At 37.6% G+C, this 25,230-nt stretch overlaps 1 long non-coding RNA gene and 2 pseudogenes across 2 annotated transcripts; all 3 read left to right on the forward strand.

Moving 5' to 3' along the window:
• Nucleotides 1–9,623: 9,623 nt before the first annotated feature.
• On the forward strand, nucleotides 9,624–13,059 carry LOC147472606 (uncharacterized). The gene is made up of 4 exons (XR_015210744.1): nucleotides 9,624–9,954; nucleotides 10,040–10,201; nucleotides 10,326–10,483; nucleotides 12,283–13,059. It is a non-coding gene; the product is annotated as an uncharacterized LOC147472606 (long non-coding RNA).
• A 2,137-nt stretch (nucleotides 13,060–15,196) lies between these two features.
• LOC147472607 (proteasome subunit alpha type-2-like) lies at nucleotides 15,197–20,151 on the forward strand (annotated as a pseudogene). The gene is made up of 9 exons (XR_015210743.1): nucleotides 15,197–15,673; nucleotides 16,180–16,226; nucleotides 16,863–16,938; nucleotides 17,512–17,578; nucleotides 18,191–18,258; nucleotides 19,082–19,167; nucleotides 19,291–19,353; nucleotides 19,697–19,762; nucleotides 19,873–20,151. The product of XR_015210743.1 is annotated as a proteasome subunit alpha type-2-like (transcript).
• LOC147472608 (ATP-dependent RNA helicase DEAH13 pseudogene) lies at nucleotides 20,138–21,707 on the forward strand (annotated as a pseudogene).
• The last annotated feature ends 3,523 nt before the right edge of the window (nucleotides 21,708–25,230 follow it).

The following is a 25,230-nucleotide window of genomic DNA, read 5'->3' on the forward strand; positions in this document are numbered from 1 at the left end:
AAACATTATTTGTTCCCGACTCTTCGATCTCCGATGTGTGACGCACTCTCAACTTCCAAAAACCCATAAACAGTTTAAATATGCGGATAATTAAAAACCAATAAAAAATTTTAACTTAAACAAAAGTCCTCTTCATTACAAAAATTCACAAATAAGATTAGGTTACAAATCTCTTTTCAATAACTCTGTAATTAAAATTACAAATGAAAATACAAATAACATTGTCTAGACTGAAAATCTATATCACCTCAAGGAAAACAAAACCTATCCCGAGATGCAACGCTAACGCAAAACCACAACCAAAGAACCAATCTTCTTCAACACTAAACTCCTCGAGACTTATCAACTATGTTCATTTAATGAACACACCCGATAAGCAAACATGCAAATCGGGTCAAGATTATAAAAATCTTTGGTGTGAGTAGCTCTAAAATACAACATATACTTATACAAATATATACACAATCCATAATGGCAGCTTAGTTCCTCCACCGAGGCCTTTAACTTTCAACGACTAATACAACATCCTTAAGTATAATAATTAAAAGGCGGTAGTTCCTCCACCGAGGCCTTTAACTTCCCACTAACCACACAATAAACCATAATGCATCATAAATAAGGCATGTAGTTCCTCCATCGAGGCTTTAGGTTCGAACTAAACTATAATCACTCAAGCATATTATATACTTACCTCATTCCATGCTCAATTACAGAGTGGGTCGTCTCTGCCCAAGTAATTAGTTTGACCCACCCTTCTGCAAAGTCATATACAATCATATATTTAAAGATATATCATTAACCAACATATTACCATAATTATATTAATTAAGGCTTTTTTTGCGTGTCCCTAAAATCACGTCGTATCTATGTCTTACCTAGTTTTCCCTGGCTACCACAATCGCTACCCAACGCCGAACATGTACATCCACATGTCTCCCCTTACATAATGAACCACTCCGTACGTAACCACCCTGAGCGAGATGCCGCACACCAGGTAACCCTCACACGGAAGCCATTATGTAAGTACTGCCACTATTCGGCATAAAATAGAGCGTCTCGCTCTATTTTATTAACGGAATAATCAAGCCACTATTCGGCTACGCCAGAAGGGCCATTCAGCTTTACTGAAACGTCATAAGGGCCAATCACATTACTTACGCCCGAAGGCCATTCAGATTCACTGAAACGCCAGAAGAGCCAAAACACATGAGTTGTGGTAGCTAGGTTCTAGGATTTTCGTTACGTAATTTATTCAAGTGTCATACATTTATGACTCATAAGAATTCCACTATATCACGTGCAGGTCAAATACCTTATTGTACTAAGCCACAATATTTAGAAATATCTCAATTATATCTCATAACCACTTTCATTCTTTCACGTGCCAATATATTATTGCACTACGCCACAATCCCGTGGGAAAATATTCACCAATACTATACTACCTCATAGTAGCATCTCACATATATAATAATGGAGCGTTTATGCATTTATTTCTCCAAAACTATTGCATTTAATATATATATATATATATATATATATATCCTAACATCTTATATAATGTCACAATTGCTTCAAACGTATCACTTACATTTTTATAGCATTTTAGGAATATTATATCTCCTAAAGTTTATATCTCGTCACGTGTCAAAAATACACAACATCAATGTCAAATCTTTCTTAGATAATGACTAACCAATTATGCAAGCTTTCACAGCATTTTAGCATTGGATTTGTCCATACAATATACAACATAAAACGTAGTATAATTAAACAGTCAACAGTCCACAATCAAAGTTCATGAATCTAAGTCCGTATATAATTTAATACTCATAAAAACATATATATCAAATTCTTATTATCAGAATTCCCCTCTAGTTACGTGCCAATATTCATATGCTTTACACACTACTTACGTCAAATTTTAATTAGATAATGACAAACAAGGTTATTCAATATCGATAATATTTTATTACTACATTTGTCCATAAAATCAAATATGTGAAAAACCTGGAAAAAGTCAACATTTCATAGTCAACGGTCAAAGGTCAAAGTCAACAGTCAACGATCAAAGTCAACACGTCAACAGTCAAAGTCAACATTCAAAGTCAACCGTCAATGGTCAACGGTCAAAGTCAACATGTCATGGTCATAGTCAAACTGTCGTTTCCATGTTCGACAGGTTCAGGGTCATAGCCCTGGTTCAGGGCTAAAGTCAATGTGCATGGCTCATGGCTAAGGTCATGGTTCGGACCCAACTGGCCAAGCCCAAACCTTAGAACCCGAAAGTCTGAACATTTAAAGACCCAATTAGATCTATTTTAAGTTATATGAACCGCCCCAAAACTAACTTGAAACTGGTCCAAAGAAAAACAATTAGTTTTAGCCCAAACAACTTAACCTAAACTGGTCCGAAACAAAAGATTAATCCGGCCCAATAACTAACTAGTGTTTAGGCCCAAAAACTTGAACTGAACTCGCCCACAACTTAACCTAAACCGGGCCCAAACTAAACCAAATAAACCGCCCATTGAACTAAACCAAATTGGTCCAAAACTTAATTTGGTTCGCCCAAAGAAAACCAATTAGAAAAGGCCCAAACAAAATAAGGTTTTGGCCCAACCAACAAACCTAAACCCAAGAGAAACCGACCCAGGCCCAAGCCCGCATTACACAATGTCATCTTCTTCCCCAATTCTCCTCCTCCTCCACCAAAACCGCCACCACAAAATTCCAATCGACCACCCAATTCAACCAAGCGGTTTTAACCCCTCTGCAAACCCCTACCACTTTAATTAAGGCAAAAACTTCAAATCCTAGAATCCAAACTTCACCAAACTAGATCTCGAAATCATTCCCGCCGCCATTAATGGCTTCTCTCCGAGCTTTGGCAGCCCCATCAACCCTCCACAACCAATAACCAAAATAGTTCAAACAATTCAATAGGATTTCGTTCATGGTCGGGGCGATTCTCGGCCGCCATTAGCGACCTTCTACAGAGCTTGAACATTTCATCCCATCACCGACAACCAACCTCCAATACTTAACCCCGACCTCCATCAACCAATAACCACAACACTAACAGTTCCGAACTTCTTTGGAACAGGCTCGCATGACCCCATTAACGAAGCTCCACAACTTGAACCGTTCCAACAGGTTTTAAGGAAGGGCTTCAATGACCCAATAAGCTAACCGGACTAACAAGAACTTGCGGAATGATCGCAGACGATGAAGAGCGAGAAAACTTTAACGAACCTTGTACTCTAGTAAAACTGTTATCTCCGTATATAGACACTATATACTATAGGCGAGAAAAAAGAAGAAAACTAAACTACTCACAATAACGGTTTATATGGACCCATACAATTAAGAAATTCTAAACAGACGAAAATCATAGTTCTAGTAGTGGTGAGAGTTAACTCTACTCACCTGTATTAAAACCCGACGAATCCCTCCTAGTCCGAGCCGTCGCGCTCCAACGCTCGAGCAAACAAGTTTCTAGCTCTGCCTCTATTTTCATTATTTTATTATCTTAAAAACCCTATTCTCTAGAACAATGTGATTATATACTTGGGTTCGAAACCCAAGCCCAACACGAACTCGGGCCCAGAAATCAGGCCCACGTATCCCAAATCCAATCCAACAGATTTTATATAAATAATTAAATTAATTAATTAATAACTAAATACGTATTTTAAAATACGGGCGTTACACTAACTAAAGTAGATGAATAATGAAGAGAATGAGAGAAATAAATCTTATTTATAGAAGTGTGTAGCGAGGAGGTTATTTTTATATATAAGTAGATAACCTCATTTCAAAGATACAAGGATTACAAAAATAGATGCAGGAAACATATGAGGAGGTGTTCCGTATGGGCTTAATGGTGGGTATCCATATAGACCCATGTATTTTATAACATATTCCGAATTTTAATTTCAAAATATATCAAATTTCTAGTTTTAATTTCAATTTTTAAATTTTTTGAAATATCATATGTGATTTGTAAAGGACAACAGGATAAGGGCAATTTGGGAACAAAATTAATGACATAATGATTTCTCCTATAGGTGGGTGTAAATGTGTGTTTTGGTCACAACCTTACAACTCTAGGAAGAGGGGGAAGATGTTGGTTTGGTGATGTTATGACTGAATTTGAATAATCGAACAGCCTACGTATCCAGTTATCTGGTGAACTGGAATCAAGTCATGACGTAGTTCATGCTGAGCGATTGAGTTGGGGATGGAGAGAATGTGAGCATGGAACCCCCTTTCTTTGGTAGTTCCCTCGTGATTTATAGCACATGACCTATGGTCAATCTCATTTAATGTGAGACTTGAATGAGATTGAATGGAGGATAAATGAGTGCATGGTTGCTGTTACAGAATTGCTGTAACGATTGCCTTTCCATCTTCTGAGCATTATGAGACCTGGCTGAGGTCTTAACCATGAGCGACCTGGCTGCGGTCTTGACCATGAGCGACCTGGCTGAGGTCTTGATCATGAGCGACCTGGCTGAGGTCTTGGTATAATCGACCTGGCTGAGGTCTTGGTATGATTCTATGATGAGTTGTGCTGGACACGTGTATAATATACATTGGTTGTGTATATTAGTCCCTCACACAACCCCCTCTCATTAGATCGTTCCTATTCTGTAGGACGATCTGATGAAAGATTAATTCCACACGTGGGAAGCATGCAGGGCACGTAATGATTGAAGATGCAAGTGATGCTGCTTTGACCAGTATTGAATTGATCCTAGATGTGTAAATGTTTAAGCTATGTAGCCCTTGAGCTCGAGTGAGCGTTTTGTTGTATAGAACATTTTAGCTCTAGGGAGCGTTTGAGTTCGAGTGGGCGTGTTGCTCCAGTGAGTGTTCTGATTTGGAGATCACAGTTAATCCTAGAAGCGTAGGCCCTCAATTAGTGAGAAGATTGTAGCTCAAGAGAGCGTTATGATTTATGCACTGAATTGATCCTAGAGGTATAGGTCATTAATTAGTGAGAAGATTGTAGCTCAAAAGAGCATTCTGCTCTAGGGCGTGTTGGAGTTCGTGTGAGCGTGCTGCTCTAGTGAGCGTAGGTATAGGGACCCTTAGTGCTTAAGTAAGCGTTCTGCTCAAATGAGCGTAGGTCAAGGGACCATTTAGCGCTTATGTAAGCGTTCTGCTCCAATAGATCAAGGGACCTTTTAGCGCTTATGTAAGCGTTATGCTCGAGTGAGCATTTTGCTCAAGTGAGTGATATGGCCCATGGGAGCCTAGTGCTCTTAGAGAGCGTTCTGTACTTAGTTGATCATAGAAATGTAAGTCCTCAACTAGTGAGAGGTGTTAAGCTATGTAGCCCTGAGCTCGAGTGAGCGTTTAGTCATTCAAAAGGTTTGAGCTTTGGAGAGCGTTTGAGTTCGTTTGAATGGTTTGCTCTTAGAGAGCGTTCTGCACTTAGTTGACCCTAGAAATATAGGTCTCCAACTAGCGAGAAGTGTTAAGGCTAAGTAGCATGTGAGCTCGAGTGAGCGTTTTGCTGTAGAGAACGTTTTAGCTCTATGGAGCGTTCGAGTTCGAGTGAGTGTTCTGTTTTGGAGATGTAGTTAATAGCTAGCTTTGAATTGGCGTGACTATAGTTAGCCCCAGTTTTGGAGCTTGATTGACCTGTAAAAAATGCGACCTAGCACCAAAGAGTTAGTACTAACTAACAATAGTAATTTTGGAGATGCATAGAGTATAATAACATAATTGAACATGTTTAGATGGCAATAATGAGCCCCAGACCGGAGATGGTTGTGGCTAGCCCCCAGTGTGCATTGGAGCTTGATTGACCTTCACTAGATCGAATTGCGTGTATGTCTATTGTGAGCCCCAGTTCAGCGTGTAGCTAGCCCCTAGTTCTTGTTGTAAGACGACCTTTTCAAAAAACTTCAAGCTCAAAAGAGACTCAAATTTGGATGAGTGGTAGCCCATGTCAGATTCTGACCAATGCCATCTCTGAGCTGGCGAGGTCGATCCACGCTCTTTTGTTGGCCTCCAATTTAAAGTTCGAGAGACCTGACATGGGTTGATAATGTGACCGACGACGACCTCCAACATATCGATCTGTAATAGATTGAGCTACACCATGAAACAACAATAGTAGACTAGAATTGTGAGGTCGCGCTGGACGGAGAATTGACCGGATCAATTGGTAGATAGTGATTCTTAGAACTAGTCGTAGTCTCAAATTTGTGAGATCTACAATATCGCATTATGTAAAAATTGAACTGGTACAACGGTAGCGTTGTCGTAGTCATGAAATAGCATGCTCATTCTTATTCCTGCACCAAAAAATGGTAGACTCCCAACTGGTGTGAGTACTGGATGCCATACGATTGAGAATGCTAAATTGGAATATAATAAGAATTAGTGAAGCCAGTCAAATTTATTGGCTTCTTAACGGAGTTGACTCGTCATGCAAAGCAAATAGGATATGTATGACCATTAAGATTGATCAAAGAACAATGAATACTTGGCGAGGTCGACCAAGTATTTGTCGAGGTCGACAAAGCTTCGCCAGTGAAATTTTCTCCAGTAATAGTTAGAATGCTATTTGCAGAACTAGAGTTTACGATACTACACAGACACTCTGTTAAGCACAACAAAATATTGCAACGAACAAAAGTAGCAACGTAAGGCATGTATGGTTGCGTGTAAAACCAAAACTAAATATAGTGAGATTTGATGGCAACGGTTTCGGTAAAGCTTCATTCAGTACAGACACTCTGTTAAGCACAACAAAATATTGCAACGAACAAAAGTAGCAACGTAAGGCATGTATGGTTGCGTGTAAAACCAAAACTAAATATAGTGAGATTTGATGGCAACGGTTTCGGTAAAGCTTCATTCAGTTCATTGTAAGTATTAATAGCAATGATGCCATGAGAAATAATTGCAAATTAAAATGGTCCAAATCTTAACTCACAAAAGTGATACTTGTAAATGACAAAAGTATTAATAGCAAAGCATAGGCCAATGAAGGCACTGATCATGCACGTGCATGAGATCCAAAATAGCTCGTAACCTCGTGTACTATTACTAATCATGTGAGCATGTCGTGTGAACTTTCAACCATCAAGAGTGTAAGGTCAAATGAACAACTTTTTTTTTTTTTTTTTTTTTTTTTTTAACCCGAGCTAATTCTTTTAGATCTTCTCCGTTCTCTGGTTCCTAGCCCAAGCCCAAGGGCAATAGCTGACATTGTTGAATTAGCCGACAGAAGAAGCGAAAGGTATTCTGATTTAAGTTCGCCCAATCCTCGCTCTAAAGGCTAAGCCCTTCTTTTTGAGAAATAGGCATTTTGGAGTTGAGCGGCTGATATAAGGAGGTCGACTAGAGATTATCTAATGCCTCTACATGAGACAAGTTGCTACATATGTTGTTGCAATTGCGGTATACTAACTTCTTTGATTAATCTCATAATCATGAGAAATAATAGTTAAGACGAGGAATGTTCATCAGGTCGCTATAGATCTGAACTAGAACATTGTTTGTAGTCTAGACATAGTTTCCCATCTTATGGTAAGCGTGATTACCATGTGTTTAGGTATGGATTTATACCGTACCTTCAACCTGAGATCGAGTTTGATGGAGAAGTGGCTGCACTCTTCTTTGGAGAAGAGTTGCCTACGTATCAAGTCTTTGGTTAGACTCGAATCAAGTCAACCGTAGTTCCTTAGAGATTGAAGATTCAACCTCTTGTGGAGAAGATGGAACTTCCCTTTTATAGGCGTCAAGCTATCTCCTCCCTTTCTAGATGCGTCTGTTATAAAGTAAAGACCTGGAGACTGTTACAGAGTAAAGTCTCTCATTAATGTTGTTGTTGATCAGTAGACGCAAATGGTTACATTTCCACGACCTTAGGAAATAGTGCTTGTGGTGGTCGGGTGCCGACTTGGATTGGAATCGGACCGTGAAGTCCGCCACACGAAGTGATGAGAGAGGGAGGGTGACCACAACCCCTTTATTTATATTACCGTTTGTAGAAAAGTGGTGTAAAGAAAGATAATAAATGAGACCGCGTGTCTTACTTGGTTGAAAAATGGAGATTGTTGCAAAAATATTTTCGCTTTTGTAGAACGGATGTCGCTTTGTTGTTTAGAGCTTTGTTATGAGTTAATGTGGTAGGTTATGCGTCGTAGTGTCACGGATCGTAGAGCTCGTGGTGTAGTGCGATCGTAAATCATATGTCGTGGCTCGTAGTGCGTAGATCGTAATTGTGGATTGGATTTGACCGATAATTAGCCTTTGAGTGGTAATTACGGTTGAATCAAAAATGGCCCGGCGTTGGTGTTAAGTTGATTTGTACGCCTTTTGGGGGCGTTTTTGTTGATAGTTAGCCTTTTGGGGCCACTATGGTTGATAGCTAGCCTTTTAGGCGTTTTTGTTGATAGTTAGCCTTTTGGGCGCCACTATAGTTAATAGCTAGCCTTTTGGGGCGTCCACTATGACTCCTTTTGGGGCGTCACTATATTGATAGCTAGCCTTTTGGGGGCCACTATGGTTGTTTCCGTTGAAATCCTTTGATTGCAATCGACATCAGTAGTCGTGGAGTTCGAACTTGATCCTTAGCAGGGCGTCAAGCTGATTTGTTGAAAGCTAGCCTTTTGGGGGCGTCACTATAGTTGATAGTTAGTCTTGAATTGGCATGACTGTAGCTAGCCCCAGTTTTGGAGCTTGATTGACCTGTAAAAAATTTGTGCTAACACCAAAGAGTGAGTACAAACTAACGGTAGTAAGTCTGGAGGTGCATAGAGCGTGATAACTGAATTGAACATGTTTAGATGGCAATGACTAGCCCCAGTTCGGAGATGGTTGTGGCTAGCCTGTGTTGGCTTTTTCGCCTGTTTTGTCCAGTCGTTGGGTGAGATCGTCAAGACGTTGATTAGTGGTTGTAGTGAGGTTTGTGACTGCGTTGTTGTCGATATGCGTCCGAGTCACGCGTTGTTGGTGTTGGAAATGGTTTGCCCGCGCATAGCTTAGTTCTTTTGCTGGAGCGTGGTGAATGATTCGTGGAGGAACTTGACTTGATCTACCAGAGCTTGTAGTTGTGCTTCCATGGTGGTTGTGTGTCACGCCCCGAAACCCATCACACATCCCGAGGACGTGGAGATGAATCTCGAGGCAGTCACTATCACAATTCTATTGAAATTTTGGCAGAGTTTCCTTTGTTTAATCAACGTTTTTATACTTAAAACCCATGTCATAACCTCACGTAGCTCATATCCTACATTTTCCAACAACCATATCTATATTAAACCAACCTTATACACAACAGATGATGTATATATACATGTCCACAAAATGTTTAAAGTAATCGCTACTCAATTACATCGAAAGTATTACATCAAAATGAACTGAGCTCCCTCTATACAACCAAAATGAACTATACCTCTCTTATACAACAAATTAAGATAGATTCACCCTATACAACAAAATAACTTGACTCTGTCCCTCGTCAAGCATAGGGAAAACCACCCAAATCCCCATAACCATCATCACTAGTGGTAGGGAAAGTCTCTTCCGCAACCTGGTTAATTCGAAATGTTAATGTAGGATGAAAGAAAACAACTATCTTGGGTAGAAAAGACATAACCAATAAATAGATTACTTATAGCAAACCATTTTGTACTGGAGAAATAAAAATATAATATTACTCTAGAATGGTAGATTAGTACATTCTAGAATAACCTCTAGAAAGATCTTCTTCAAATACTAATTCACTCAGACTAGGAACTAGTAGCTAGTTCAGCTGTATCAAATGTACAAGTTTCCAGCGCAAACCAAGTTAGTCTCCCAACCAGACTCAGGAGTAGGCGTAAGAAAGCATTGATGCGGTTTGAATTGAAATCTCCCGAGAATATTGGAAATGATCGACCTAATAACTTTTCTCAATCACTTCATAACAGAGCACTTGATCTCAAGGTTAGATTATATGTGTTTCTTCACACATACAGAAATTATTTATCGTGGAGTATCTTAAATTATATCCACGCAATTTTAAATGCAGGAAAAACTTTCGAGATGTCTTTCATCTCAAATTTTACGCAGATGGTGTGCTTTCGAGTGGTTCCACAGTGCTGTAGATTATCCGTGGTTCGCTAAGAGGGAGTTTGTCGAGTACTTAAATCATGTTGGCTTCGGCCATATTCCGAGGTTGACACGTAAGGAGGTAGTGTCTTTTGAATCATTATTTAATATCTTTGACTAAGCTTAAGCTTATTTTGGTTATGGACTTATGGTTGTAGTTGATTCTGTTATGATTTTTAATATATAGCGCGTGTATGTTGTTGCAGCTCTCTTGGTAAACCTCGGAGGTTATCCCAACAGTTTCTACATGAAGAAAAGGAGAAACTAGAGCAGTATCGTGAATCTGTCAGAACACATTACACTGACCTACGCTCTTCGAAAAAGGATGAACTTCCAGCAGATCTTGCTCAACCTCCAATAGTCGGTAATTGTGTTATTGCTTTGCATCCAAAGACAAGAGAATTACATGACAGGAAAGTACTAACAGTTTATCGTAACAAGTGCCGGGTTCAATTTGACAGACCTGAACTAGGGTCAGAACTTGTCATGGGAATATGTTTGTTATTTATTATCATTGGTTGCATAGCTTTTTGGACTTGGTCAATATGCTCTTTATCAACCTAATGAGAAAGTAATTTTAACAAGTTTTATGGGCTCCATTTACGCTGTACTGATATCAGCGCCTAGTATCTGTCCAGTTCTAGTTCAGTTTACCCTAAGAAGGGAGTTGGTAGATATGGCAAATATTCTTAATGATCATCCCTGAGTACTATTAAAGCTATATGTGATATTTGGTTAATCAGCACTTTGCAATTTGGGCTTATGCTTTAGTCTGTTAATTCTATTATATGAATAAAATGGATTATTTGATATCCTACTTATGATTTGATGCTGTTTAAAATACCTGTAGATATGAGACAATGTATATGTTATGGTGTATTTGATATCCTACTGATGATTTGATGCTGTCCCTCACCGCTTTTGCATATTATTCATGTCTTTTCTTGTCTTGCTGATAAATAGAAGGGTAGTAATTTATCAGGGAGTATTACTAAAGTAAGTTCTATCCGTGATATATTAAGATTATGTTTGTGGGTTGGCATCACAAGAACGAAAGAGAATTTTATAAAAGTATTGCACTATTACCTTAGAAGTCCCGTCAAAGAAGACCTTCCCATAGTTTATTATTTCCAAGAGTTATGAAGTTCATCAGCTTGTAACTTGGTTTAGAAGTGTTTTAGAATGGTCAGGAGTTCTGTCCTTTGATCATTTGCTTACCTTGTTTTAGTACTGTATATGTATCTCATCCTATATCAATTTGATTCGGGTATATATACAAATTATTGAGAAATATGAGTATGATTATATAATCAACTTGGAAAGATATGTCGGGAACCTAGATCGTAGCACATTGTCATGTCATATATGCCATGTGATGTAATTCTGATCCTAAATTCCTGACAATAGCAGAAAGCAGAAGCCAAGATACCGGACAACAAATTTACATGGTAGTTAGGCCTTTGCCACATTCTGGATGAAAGATCCGAAAATCAAGATTTTTCAGGGGAACATTTCTAGGTACATGAAACTTGACACATGTACGGGAGAGATATGGAGATATATACTCATTGAGGGTAATGGGGATTTAATTATTGATAGGGACAGCTTTTGTAGCATGACTGTTTTAATTTAGTGAAATTTGGTTTTGTAGTTGTTGTTGGTCCCCTTCGAGGTGGTAGGATGGAAAATGAAAGTGGTGCTACATGATGGAGATGAGTCAATGACATTAAAGAGATAATCTAAGTTTTTCTGCTCCAACTTGGAAATGTAGTGCCAATGTTGAAAATCTAAAATATCTTATGTACTAGAAGCTAAAAGTAGGTCTATGTAATAATGAAGTGTTATTATTTTCTGTTTGCAAGATGTCACCTCCTGATATTAGTCACGGCTCAGTAACTCCTGTCATCACTATCTCTGCTGTACTTGCTTGGTAGTCTTAATTTCTAACTTCGGATTCTCTTGTTTTCCTTGGTGCTTTGCTAAGGAAGCAAAAGGTTGGGAGGATCTCCCTCTTTTGTCTTTTGGATATTGATATAACTCACCTTTTCATCAGTGAACCCATTTTAGCTATTAGAAAAAGAGGAGAAAATTATCTTTAATATGCAAATATAATTTTCAGGTAGAACAGAGTGATTTATGGGAATTAATTTTTTTCCAATGTAGGATATTGACTGCATGCCTTTGAATCCTCTTGATTATATGCCTGAAGCGCTCAGAAGACAGAGTTTGGCTAGTGACAAGTTGCACGAGCACAAACTGAATGGTCTCTCTAACGATTGGAAAAGTGGAGGACACGTGAAACTTCCACCAAGTGAGAATCAGGAAAATGCAGATGGAACATCCCACATTTCTCCACCAGCTTATCCCATGAACACTTTGTTAAAGCATGCAAAGGTTGGTGCTTCCCATTGTTTCAATCCACCTTTGCTCTTTCTATTAAAATGTAATATGAAGAATCTTGAAAAGTTGGGAGTTAGCGTCGATCCACCTCGGAGTTAACAGAGATATTGTCAACACTGTGAATATCTTTTGTTTTTCTGGTTTACTTCCTTGGAAGCAGACTGTAATGGAGGATACGAAGGAAGGAGCAGGGGTGGAGGTTTATCAGTTCCCACTGTATGATACTTCTGAAAAGGGACTGGTTTCACTGACTTAGTTCCTTTCTGTATAGTTAGTTGTACAAAAAAGAGATTAATTGCAAGTTATGTATCATATTCTTTGTGGCCCTCTGGTGGTAAATGGGTAAGCTTGTAGCATGTTGACCTACAATTTTGAAAAGATGTGATGAGACATGTGTTCCTTCAGAAGGTAGGTGAGGTTACTGCTACACAGTTTTGAAGGTCATACAGAAAATGAAGATCCATAGCTTCAGTGCATTGAAGCTGGATGAAAGATGAGAATAGAGTACGGGCGAAAATCATTTTTTCTGGAGGCTGAACTGGTTTAGTTCTGGCATTTTAATGGACTTCAATTTTGTTATCAGTTTTTGTTTTTCTGGAAAGTAGTAAATTGAGAAAGTGGTGGAGGGATTTGTGTAAAATTCGATAATCACGCTGTGTTGAAAACTTAATACTGGTGCCTCCAGTTGGAACTTTTACTGTACAAACATGCTTCGATCTGAAGGTAGCGGTGATTGGCAGCCCTAGGTATGCAGGTTTAGTTTAACTGTCTATCTTTCAGTTGTTTTCCGTCCTCTATTCAATGATTCAAGTTCTTTATCTTTTCTTCTTCTTCCCATATATAGGTTATATTATACAGCTTCATGAAAATATGAAATAGAGGATTGCAGATACTAGTCCTTTGTTGTGTGATAAATGAGACAAAGTAGAAGAAGATAGAGAAATACATGACAGAATTTAGTTGGACTTTTTTGTACAACACTTACCTGTAGGACGCTGAGCTCTCTCCCTTAAAAAAAGGTTTGCTAAGCTCTTCAACAAATGTGTGGCATTGTTGCCTTTCTTTTTTAGCAATTATTCCTTTTCTGACTTTTATTCTCTTTCTTATGGTGACAGGGATGTCTGTCAACTCATATATATCAATAAAGTTAAACTGAAACTGGAAACTGAATGTGAGAACTTGTTTTTGGGGCTAATGCCGATGGTAATACAGCAGGTAAAGCTCTATTGATCAGATTTCTTATTATAGCTTCTGTAGTTGTAAGTTGTAACATGGTAAAGGTCTGCTACTAGATTTTTGGTATATCAGACACACAGTTGGTTAGTGGACGTTACTGCATACAACAAGATTAAACCATGGTTTCTGTGGCAAAATCCATAGCTATCTTGTCAAATAATTTGGTGTATCTTAGAAGGTAGAGGTGTAAGATATGTTATACAAATCTTGAATTGTGAGATTGATATAAATTTATATATTTTGTGATTGGTATATACATCTCTAGTATATATATTCTGTAACGGCATGTGAAAATCAAAGAAACTGACATGCATACTGAACACAAAGTCGAATTGCAGAACAGAACTGTTAGATCAGTTCAAGTATGTGAGGTCTTTAAAGTCGGCGTAATGTCCTCTGGAGATGATGAATATTGTAATTAGGGTGACTCGACAGTTTAAATCACTCAACTTACTTGTCTGTACGACATATGGGTGTATCCCAAGGATTCCGACTGTAGAATGAGATGAACAAATTGTGAAGCTAATTATCTAATTGAGTTCAAGGTTTTTGTAATGACAAGCTAATTGAGTTGAATGATTCTCCTTGTAGGAGTCGTAATATTCAATTTTTTTTAAGTAGGATTGATTTAAATTTTTTAAGGAAACCAATAAGGGCTGTTTAAATTGTAAGATTAAAATCGTTTAGTTTTTTGGTTTTTTTGTGTGGTAAAATTGTGGGACATTCTATATCCCACTGTATTAGTGATTAGCATGGGTAACATAGTATGTGCAGTCTCTTGTTCCAGGTTGGTGGGCTTGGAGTGATGAGCTTCATCAAGTGAGCGTAGCGAACGTTCTAGGCCGACAGGGGGGCAAAGTGGCCCAAAAAGTATTTTGGTTGGTTTCTGTCTGCCCTCATTCTCGTTCTCGCACAAATGGATTTCTCCTCACTCTTCTCTCGCGCTAGTCTCTTTCTCTTTCTCTCGCGTTAGGAACTCGCGCCCTCTTCTCTTTCTCCTCACTTGATATCTCCTCTCACTCAATTCGATACAGGTACGTACCGTGTTTTTTTTTTCATTTCTCGTTGTTTGACTTCATAAGTTCCCAATTTTCTCATCTCAACTCCACTCACTTCTCATCTCAACAACTTTTACTACTTAATTATTGTTAACAGGTTGCCCTTTCCACATTGGATGTTTTCTTGTCTCGCAACCCACCCTCTGCTCGCAAAAAGGTACTCAAGGACAGGAGACAAGACTTAACAAAACAATATGACAAATGCATTCTCTTACATATATTTTATGATAAAAGTAATCGATGTAGAACAATGTGGACAGGAGATACGACTTAACAAAATACGGTTTTAAAGTTTAAACCATTGGTGTTAACTAAATAAAGGTAAACACCAACCTTTTAGTTATGTATGACAGCATTATGAGTTTATGACTATATTACTTCTGCCTACTCATATATAGTATGAACTATGGACATTATATATTGTATAATTAATTATATAATTTTTGTTAACTCTTGTAATTTTTTCTTTAAATCCACCAAACATCCACTCAAATTAGTACAATCAAAGTTCTCTACACTAAGAGGTTATGTGATACGTCCAGTACTTGTGATTTACATTAATTTCACACAATATTATTGCATTGATCCAAAGGAACGGAATTGCCAATAATAAAGAGTGCTATAAAACTATATATTGACATAAAGAACTCACCTTTACCAGATTTACTTACAATACCAGCAGCAAGAACCACCTAAAAATCATCTAAAATATTGTTGAAAAAAAATATATAATGGCACGATAAAAAAAACACAAGAAAGAAAGGTTGATGATTATGAATTACCATTCTGAGTCTATTCAATTTAAATGTGGTACATTTGATGTTTTGCAACTGTTAATGGTTTTAGTTGATGAAACATCTGTAAGTTCTACTCTACTTTTCTAATTATTCGTGTGTATGTGTGATTTAGCTTAATGGAATAGATTTTGAGTGAATAGTGACTTGGTTTGGAAGCCACATTCACTCTAAAATAGGGTTTCCTTACAAGTGTCTTTGGATTTGATGAAAGTCTGTGAAGAAAGAGAATTTTAAAGGCCTCAGTTAGCTATTTCTAGTCTCATCCTTAGAGGAGTCTCAAGGCATATGCTTTGGATGGATTTGTAATAATGCATTGGAAGTGGTTCTTGGGATTAATTGTGTCAATTTATGGATGTTTGATATTTTGATAATGCAGAAAAGTAAGCAAGAATGTATCTTGGAGGAAATAAATGGCGAAATTTTAGTGATAAAAATGATCAGTGTTTTTTTTTTTGCGATTTCTTTGATCTTATACAGAAATTTTCATTTGTGTATAGTCTATCATGTATTTTTCAAGTTCAGTCAACAAACTGGGCTGACATGCTGATGTTCAATTTTATGGATTGCAGGTTCAAAAGATTCAGTCCTTGACGACAAATATTGGCGTTGTATACAGGTTGGATTTCTATGTCAGAGCTTTCTAGTTAGAATCTCAATTTAGGAGAACATTCCACAGAAAACAATTAATATCTCGGTTCGCAATGGATGGTCAACTTTGAGCTTGACTAGAGGAATCATGGGATAACCATCATTCAAAAGTTCTTTAGAGGCTTGAAATTTTTGTAAAAGCATCACTCAAAGACAATTACCTAGACAAAGTAACTTACTCAATAACCTCTGAATTTGGTTATCACTTTCATTTTCTGCCATATTTGTGTTCTTCAACCCTATATGTTTAACAGCAGTGCCCTCTTAATATAATCATCTATGTCCCCCATTTTTATTTGTTATTTTCTCATACTGGAGGACAAATTGCCCTATACACTTTTTAGATTGACTATATTCATAAATAAATGTTATGCTTATTCACCACATAATGGGATTGGGTATCAAAGAGACAGAGGTCTCATTCGGCTATGCTGTGGGTGTCAATTTCTTATAATGTTTAGATGGCTATTTTATAACTCATCCTTTACTGTCCAAAGTGCTAATTCTATATTCTTTATACTCAGCTGTTAATATATATATATTTATATATTTTCCTGCATATGCAAACTCAGTTCTTGATTTGTTGTTCATGCATCATCTGCAGTGGGATGGGTCCAGATTCTCGAGTTTTGGTTCGTAAAAGTAGGAAGCAGGCACAACAATATTACAGACTATACAAAGTACGATTTTATTCTTCTTGTTCTTCTTACCTTTTCTTGCATACTAAGTTAATAACTATACTGGGATTTATGGTGAAACCTTAGAATAGTCTTTTCTTAAAAGTAAATTGAATTCCTCTAGAATTTTCTTTTCACAAAAATATTTGTTGCAAGAATTTTTATGGTAAATCTTTTAGTGTAAAATAAAGTAAATCGTTTGGCTCTAAGAGTTTATGAAACAATTTTTTTTTTGGATAAATGTCACATCCATGGATATATGATTTCTACTTTCTAGGGTCCATTGGAAATTGAGGTGGGATTTTTTTTATAAATTTGTTTTCAACGGTCTGTACAGTATTTTTACATTTTCACAGTTTGAATGACCACAAAAGTTGATCTTCCTGTCACGTTTTGATGAAATTGGTGTCAGTGGAAAAGATATCTGAGCTCTTTTAAATGATTTAAAACAAGTAAACAACTATACCAACCTGAGGCATACGGTATTTCTAGTCTAAAACATTCTTGGATACTTCGGCGATTTATATTTATTTTATCATTACAGAATTTCTTTAACTGTAATTTATGTGATAATAGGAAACAATCCCTGTCACACAACTGGTTAGGGAGACTGCAGCAGTTATGCAAGAGTTTACTCAATCAGGTAACGATCTCTTTTCATACTTCAAAATCCTTGCAGAAGTTTATTGATTTATGGCATTCAATATTTCTTGACATCTCTTAATTTTTAATTGCCGTATGCACTAATTGCAAAGACCCAGAACATCACCCAAACTCCTTTAAGTTTCTCCACAATCTTTTAAAACTGAGCATTGAATAGTTAATATTCAGGCAACGTTGACAACACATTTGCCAATATCAGTTCCCGTCCACCTAATCATTCTTGTCTCATATGACTACTTAACCCTTCAATCAGTTCTGATCATAGAACGAAATACTGTCTGGGCCTCTAGGGACATAATTTCAATATCTTCAGTCCAAAATGGCACATCCTGGAGCTGAAATAACTTTATCATGAAATAAGCTTCTGCCATGTATGTTTTGTTAAATTTTGTGGCATTTGGTGCTATGGATCTTAGACCAGCATACATGTCCTTAAACTATCGTGTATGCCTTCCTTGTCCTTGGCCCTTTCCTTTATTTCCATTTCTATTTTTCCTCTATTAGTTCAGCCTGATGTGAGCATTTAGACCATGGCTTGAATCATGGGAATGTACTGAGGTGGAACATAATCGTGTTCTTTTCTCTTGCAGAGGAGTAAGGCCTTTTGGAGTTTCTCTGTTGGTTGCTGGGTTTGATGATAATGGTCCTCAATTGTATCAGGTAACTTCTGTGAATTCTTATTTCAGATGTTTTTTCCCCCATATTATTGTCTGCTGACTAGTAAAAGCCTTGTTTTACTGGATTAACAGGGAATGGTTAATGTGTTTAGATTACTTTAGGGAATGGGTAATCATTAATGTTTGTTTGTCTGTTTTTTTAATAATTTTTTGTAATTAGACTGTTTATTAGGAATGTTCATGTATTTTCATATTCCAGTTTAATCTAATGATAAACTCTTGAAAATCAATCCAAGGTACCAGTACCTTTGAACTCTGTCACGGTGCTTGGTGGTGATAGACAATATTACCAGCAGCATATTATTAATGCTTCTTTTCCAAGTTACATTGGCACGGACACGTGTATCAGTGTCCAACCTGGATACGGAGTGTCAGACAGAGTAACCTATATGAAGTAGAACACACCTAAGTCGGGGGGCTCAAGACCTTAATAAGTGCCTCCTTACAAATTAAATACAATGCAAGCGGGATATCATGTAGTTATGACTATTTTAAGAGATTTGGTTCTTAGTGGGGTTTTAAAGAAAACCTCGTTTGAAATCGTACGTATAGTGTGTCAGACACGAGTTCATGAACTTTTTTGAGAATACAGTATGAAGTGTCCATGTTACTTAGCAGTACTACCCTTGCGGTCCACAACATTGTACCTGGTCCCAATTACACATTCTTTCTTTTTAACGTTGGTTAATTTGAAGTTTGATATGTCACTTGCAGATTCTCAACCGTCTTCGCAATAACTTCATATTATATTACTGTTTCATTTGTCTCGGTAATTGATAATTCTCACTTTTTTCACTATTCTGTAGGTGGACCCATCTGGGCCGTACTTCTCATGGAAAGCATCAGCAATGGGGAAAAATGTCTCTAACGCAAAGACATTTCTGGAGAAAAGGTATATAGTTTCTGTTCCTGGGTTTTTATTTGCTATTGTTTGTAATTTATATTCTACAGCTTCATCAGTTCCCTTGCATATGTAAGAAGAGATTAACTTTTCTTTAAATTCCTAATATTGTAGGTATACAGACAATATGGAGCTTGATGATGCTGTCCACACAGCTATTTTGACACTCAAAGAAGGGTAATTGTTTACATCCCACCTTCCGCAATTATTTGTCAAGGAAGGGGCTGTTGGCCTCCTTTTTAGAACAACCTTGAAATCCTTTTTCTCTAGATGTGCTTTTTCACATTTTCCCCTGAAATCCTTTTTCTCTAGATGAATTCTCTTTTTTTTTTTTTTTTTTTTTTTTTTTTTTTTTTTTTTAAATTATTATAAGACGTCTTATTATAAATTAAATTACAGTTATTTTTGCCAAGTCTAGAAAATGGATGTGTGTGCTTCTACTTGGTTACTTAATTATAGTTTTCCTTATTCTTAAGATTATTCTTATATAAATGTTTCATTTCTTGTTACATATTTGTAGCTTTGAAGGGCAGATATCAAGCAAAAACATTGAAATCGGAATAATTGGCAACGACAAAACTTTCAGGTGAGCTTCTTTTGGTCTCTGAAATATATTTGTCTGATGTTTTACTTGCATTCCATTAAACATACTCAACTGTCAGTAGTAGGACGCTTTTACATCTTGTTTTGTTGCAGAGTATTGACACCAGCGAAATTGATGATTACTTGGCTGAAGTGAAGTAGTTCTTATTCTAGAAATGGGAGCTTCATATGGTCTGATATGGACAAGTTGTCGGATTAAGCTCTTTTTGGGACTTAATAACTCTTAAGTAATATTGAACTATTCACTGGAAATTGTGATAGTGTAACATCTTTTTCTTTTCTTTTGCTCCCAGCTGTACTTGATAAATACGTTCCGTGTAATTTTGAATCTGAAATCCGTTTGTAGTTTAAAATTTAAAACATTGATTCCAACTCGTGGAAATTGTCCAGTGTCATTACTGACTGGTCTCCTCCTGAGGCTGCTGCTTTGTTGGAAGCTGAACGCTGCTTAAAAGCTCTTGAAGCGCTTGATAACTTTGGAAGACTTTCGCTCCTTGGAAAGGCCATGGCACAGTATCCTATGAGTCCTCGTCACTCCAGGATGCTCTTGACTGTAATACAAATTTTGGCGAATTTTCAAGGTTATGCGAAAGTAAATTTAGTTTTTGGATATGCAGTTGCTGCTGCTGCAGCTTTGAGCTTGTCAAATCCATTTATAATGCAATCTGGGGCAAGCTGTGGTGATAAAAATGATCTACAGCAAAATGAAAATTCTGGTACATCGGGTACCCAAAAAAGGCCAGACCAGCAAGCGAAACTGAAGCAGAAGAAACTGAAAGAAGTGGCCAAAGTTGCCAGGGGCAAATTTTGTAATCCGAGCAGTGACGCTTTGAGCATGGCTTACGCTTTGCAATTGTTTGAGCTTGCAGAGAGCCCTGTGGAGTTCTGCAACGAGAATGCACTATTCTTCAAGACCATGGAGGAAATGTCCAAACTCAGGAAGCAGCTACTTAGACTAGTGTTTCATCAGAAATCTACACATGAAGAGTTTTTATGGACTCATGGAACCCTTGAGGATGTAGAACATGCTTGGAGAGTTTCTTCTGATAAGCATCCTCTCTCAATGTATGAGGAGGAACTGTTGGGGCAAGCTATTTGTGCTGGCTGGGCTGATAGGGTGGCCAGGCGTGACCGAGTAGTTTCAGGGCCGACAGGTGGAGATAGAAAGGCTAATGCGGTTTGTTATCAAGCTTGTATGGTTAAAGAAACTGTTTTCCTTCACCGTTGGTCATCCGTAGCTCGATCATCTCTTGAGTTCTTGGTTTACAGTGAACTACTGCAGACAAAACGACCGTATATGCATGGAGTAACAAGTGTGAAAGCAGATTGGCTTGTCAAATATTCTTGATCTTTATGCACGTTCACCCGACTTAAGGATCCAAAACCTTATTACGACCCTTTTACTGACCAAGTCTTGTGCTGGGCCCGTCCACTATTTGGTCCACATCTATGGGAGCTCCCATTGCATACTATGCCAATCAAGAGTGATGATCATCAAAGAGTGGCTGCATTTGCTTGTGCTTTGCTAGAAGGCCAGGTATTACCATGCTTAAGATCTGTCCAACAGTTCTTGGCAGCGCTGCCAGCTAGCATTTTGAGGGCAGAATCATTGGGTCAGCAGCGGGTTGGTAATCTTCTAAATAAATTAGGGGGCAGGTCAAAGAAAATTGATAGTCGTGCCATGTTAAAAGAGACATGGAATGACAATCCCCATGTATTGCAGTCAGAGATTTTAGATTGGTTTCAGGAGAGATTTCGTGATCGTTTGAAGAGCTTTGGAACCAGATGCATCGTGAAGTTCTGTTGGACCCCCAAGAACTATATCCCAAAAATGTAAAGCAGGAAAAGATGAAAAAGAGATAGCTATGAATTTGTTGGTTCTCCTTTACATTACAAGTAAATAGAAAGATGCATAATGTGTGACCTTACTAGCTGGGTCCATCTTAAACTCGGATTCATACACTCTAGGATTATACAAGAAAAACAAGTCGTGGCCATTGAAAATTCTATTATCTACCCTATCTAAGACCATTAATACTGAGTAGTTGAGAATGCTCCCAGTGACCCACATTAGCTCTCCTTTTTTCTCTCAGACTGACACATCAGATTTTACATAAAAAAATGAATTCTACGCCTTTTTTACGCCCTTTTTTTGCGATTTCAATTGTTCGTAGCCTATAGATAAGTAGATAAAAACCTTTCTTAAATCTTATCTCCATTCTTAAATTTTATCTCCATTCTTACTCCGTTCTTAAATCTTATCTCCAAACAAAACAAGAAGTTCTTTTTCATTTTAGTACTGCGTTTCAGATCAAAGGCTTAACGTGAATCTTGAAACAATCTCTTTTTTGCCGATTTCTAAAAAACAAAACCCCTTATTTCCATACTTTCTTTTCAATTCTACACGACACCCCCAACTCAGAAAAAAAAAATCATCTCTTCAAACCTCTCTCTTACCAACATTATTGAAGTTTTAAGTCTCTCTCACACACAAAAAAAGAGATGCATCGGAAATCCAAGAGGCGATTCTTTCCTTCCAAGTATATCTCTCTCGCTCCCACTAACCCCATTTCATTCTCTAATCGAATCGGAAGATCGAACTCAAAGATATGGAGAAAAAGAACGACTTTGAAGAAATTATACAATCTGTTCTTAAATCGTACTCTCTTTTTAATTGAACGATGTTTATAGTAGACATGTGAAAAAAAGGATAAAAAAGGAACGCACCTCTATGTTGATAAGAATTCCAACCGACTTGGAGGCTTTGGCAAGGACCGAGAACTTCAAAGTGTAAGGAGTTTGCCATTGTTCTTCCCGATCGCTATTTGTCTTTGGAAAAACAAATACCAAAATAAGTGTGAGAACATTCTTCCTCAAAAAGATTAATGGCAGGAGGAGTTCGTGAAGGTGATCTACGATCATATTATGTGTATTTGGTTAGTTATAATCTTTCTCATTTTAGTTACATAAACAGGAGCGTGATTTATTTAGGTTGGAGTACTTATTTATGTAAAGCTCTTAATGATTTTCAGATTTAGAAAAAAGACAAGACATTACTTTTCCATCAGCATCAACTTTTCATTTCATTGAGGATATTTTCTCAAGCACCAGTAATTACGTTTTGGCATCTTAAATAATTCTAGACAGGTATAAGCATCAAACACAAGTTTGGATGAGATACGAATATATTCATTCATGTTGGAAATAAGGTTGGATAGACGCCCACCAAGATAAGGATAAACCACTGAGTATAGGACTCTATCCTATCTGATATTAGATGAGTATAGGACTCTATCCTATCCAATATTGAGGAGGTGGGAGACCTCTATAAATAGACCCCCCACCTCTCACATATTGATAATCCCAACAACAAGAAAAGCTCTCTCTCTCTCCTTTAATGGTAGCCTCCAACATTTTCTAAAGTAGAAGCCAGTAATTTGTGGAGATTCCATAGGTGGTATCCTCCCTAGCTATTGTCAGTTCTTGGTTCTTGGTTCGTGAACAAAGGTTGCTTCCCGTTCATGGTTGGAACTTGACTCCAGCAAAGTTGAGAAGAAGAAGATCTTGAGTGTGCCAAGAACACCATCTTCTCCTGTAGATCAAAGCTTGGAACTTCAAATTGAAAGCTGTGACCAAGGTACGATCTTATGTTTCCGCTGTACTATTTTATGCATGTGGTATAGCGTAATTGTATATATCGTAGGAATCATGCATGAGATATTGGTAAAATCCAACAATTCAAATACAAAATACCATTGATGAGGATGAACTTACGCTTTAAACTTTGAATTTCGCTTGCCGTTAGGTCAAATGAAAATTAAATATTCCTGTCTTTGATTGGATTTCAGGGACCAAAGAAGCTCGGGCCATGAAAGTAGTCACTGCAGTTGTGTCACCCGTGAGATCTACTGAAGCCAAACAGAAAGGAATTTCATGCTTTGACATTTGGACTGAGCAATCTATTACATTAGCACCACCTCGGATTGCTGGCGATAAAGCGAGATCATTGGAAGTCGCATAGACTCCACTTGCTCCATTGTGGGATATGACCAAGGGATCTACAAAATCATATAAACATAAGAGTGAGCTCCATTATCCACTCAATTAGTTTTCTAAAAGAGCTGAAAATAAGTATGTCACCTCTTACCCCAACATTTTCTCGGTTATGTGCCAAACAAGTCAAGGACAAGAACCGCAAAACATCGATGAGATGATATGAGTAACGGTACTTCTAAAAGCTTCTACTGAGTATTTCTACAAGAAATATAAAGAACAAAACAATAAAAGAGTTTAATAGACACAACTCACCAATAGCCTCAGATGCAGTCGGAGGGAAGTCTGTAAGCACTCCATCAACAGCAAACTCTGAATTATCGATGAACTGCAAGTACTCTTTCGTGGGGTCATAGCTGTAGTTAAAGCTTCCAGGCATATCATTTGCAAAACCTGCGGCAAATCTCTCTTTCTCTCTCTAATGTTATCAATGGCCAAAACAATCTTCAATTTCATGCTTCCGTTTTCTTCAGTACCTAGGGGTTGTTATTGGCCAGAACAAGCTTCAATTTCACAGGTTTGTATCTACCGTAAAAAAAAGATGCTTCTTTCATTTAATTAGTATATTGGTTGATGTATTTTTCGTATGAAATTTATTGGCGATGCTAAGGGTTTGTTTCTGATATGCGTGTATTAAAAAAAAAGTTTTGTGAATATTTCATTCCTGTAGGGGTTGAATTATTAAGTGAGGAGTTTTAGTTAGTTCAGTTGATTGGATTTATAAGGGATGAATGATTCATTTTTTCTTATCAATATGTGTTACTACGATTGTTAAAGGACTTATGTGAATTTCCTAAGAAGAAACATTAAATACTTATATAGTTATATGGTCTTATAGCCAACCATCAGGTGTATATTACATCAGTTACCAAAAAAAGGTATATATAACATCATCTTCAATACAGTCAGGTTATTATCTTTATAACATGACAACCACAATCCTTATGATAATGATAATGATAATAATATTATGGATCCCACGCCAAAGACCATAGAAAGGAAAGAAGCAAGTAGGACCACCCTCCCTCTCTTACGGGGCTTACTACAGAGGTACTGAGACCCATGCTTCCATTCTCTTGAAACTTCCTTGATGAAAGCCTCGAAACCAGATCTTAGAACTAGCCACACAATGCCGCCAATAACCATGAGTGATCGAACTTCGATCCATACTTGAGGTCACGCCTTGGCTCGGCATTTCGACCGGACTAGCGTGCACCGTAATAGGCTGCATTACCCTATTTGGTCCACTCACTCTCCAAACATGTTAGCATTCCCAGCTCTATCATATGTGATTTGTAATCCTTATTGTATCCGAAGCAACTCTTGGTGATGCTTTTGCGCTGGTTGTTGGAATGCCGCTCTACGGTGCTTGTCCAGGGGTGCTTCCCTGGCGTGTTC

The sequence above is a fragment of the Coptis chinensis genome, unplaced genomic scaffold, assembly GCF_015680905.1.
Source record: "Coptis chinensis isolate HL-2020 unplaced genomic scaffold, ASM1568090v1 utg9485_pilon_pilon, whole genome shotgun sequence".
Taxonomy (NCBI): domain Eukaryota; kingdom Viridiplantae; phylum Streptophyta; class Magnoliopsida; order Ranunculales; family Ranunculaceae; genus Coptis; species Coptis chinensis.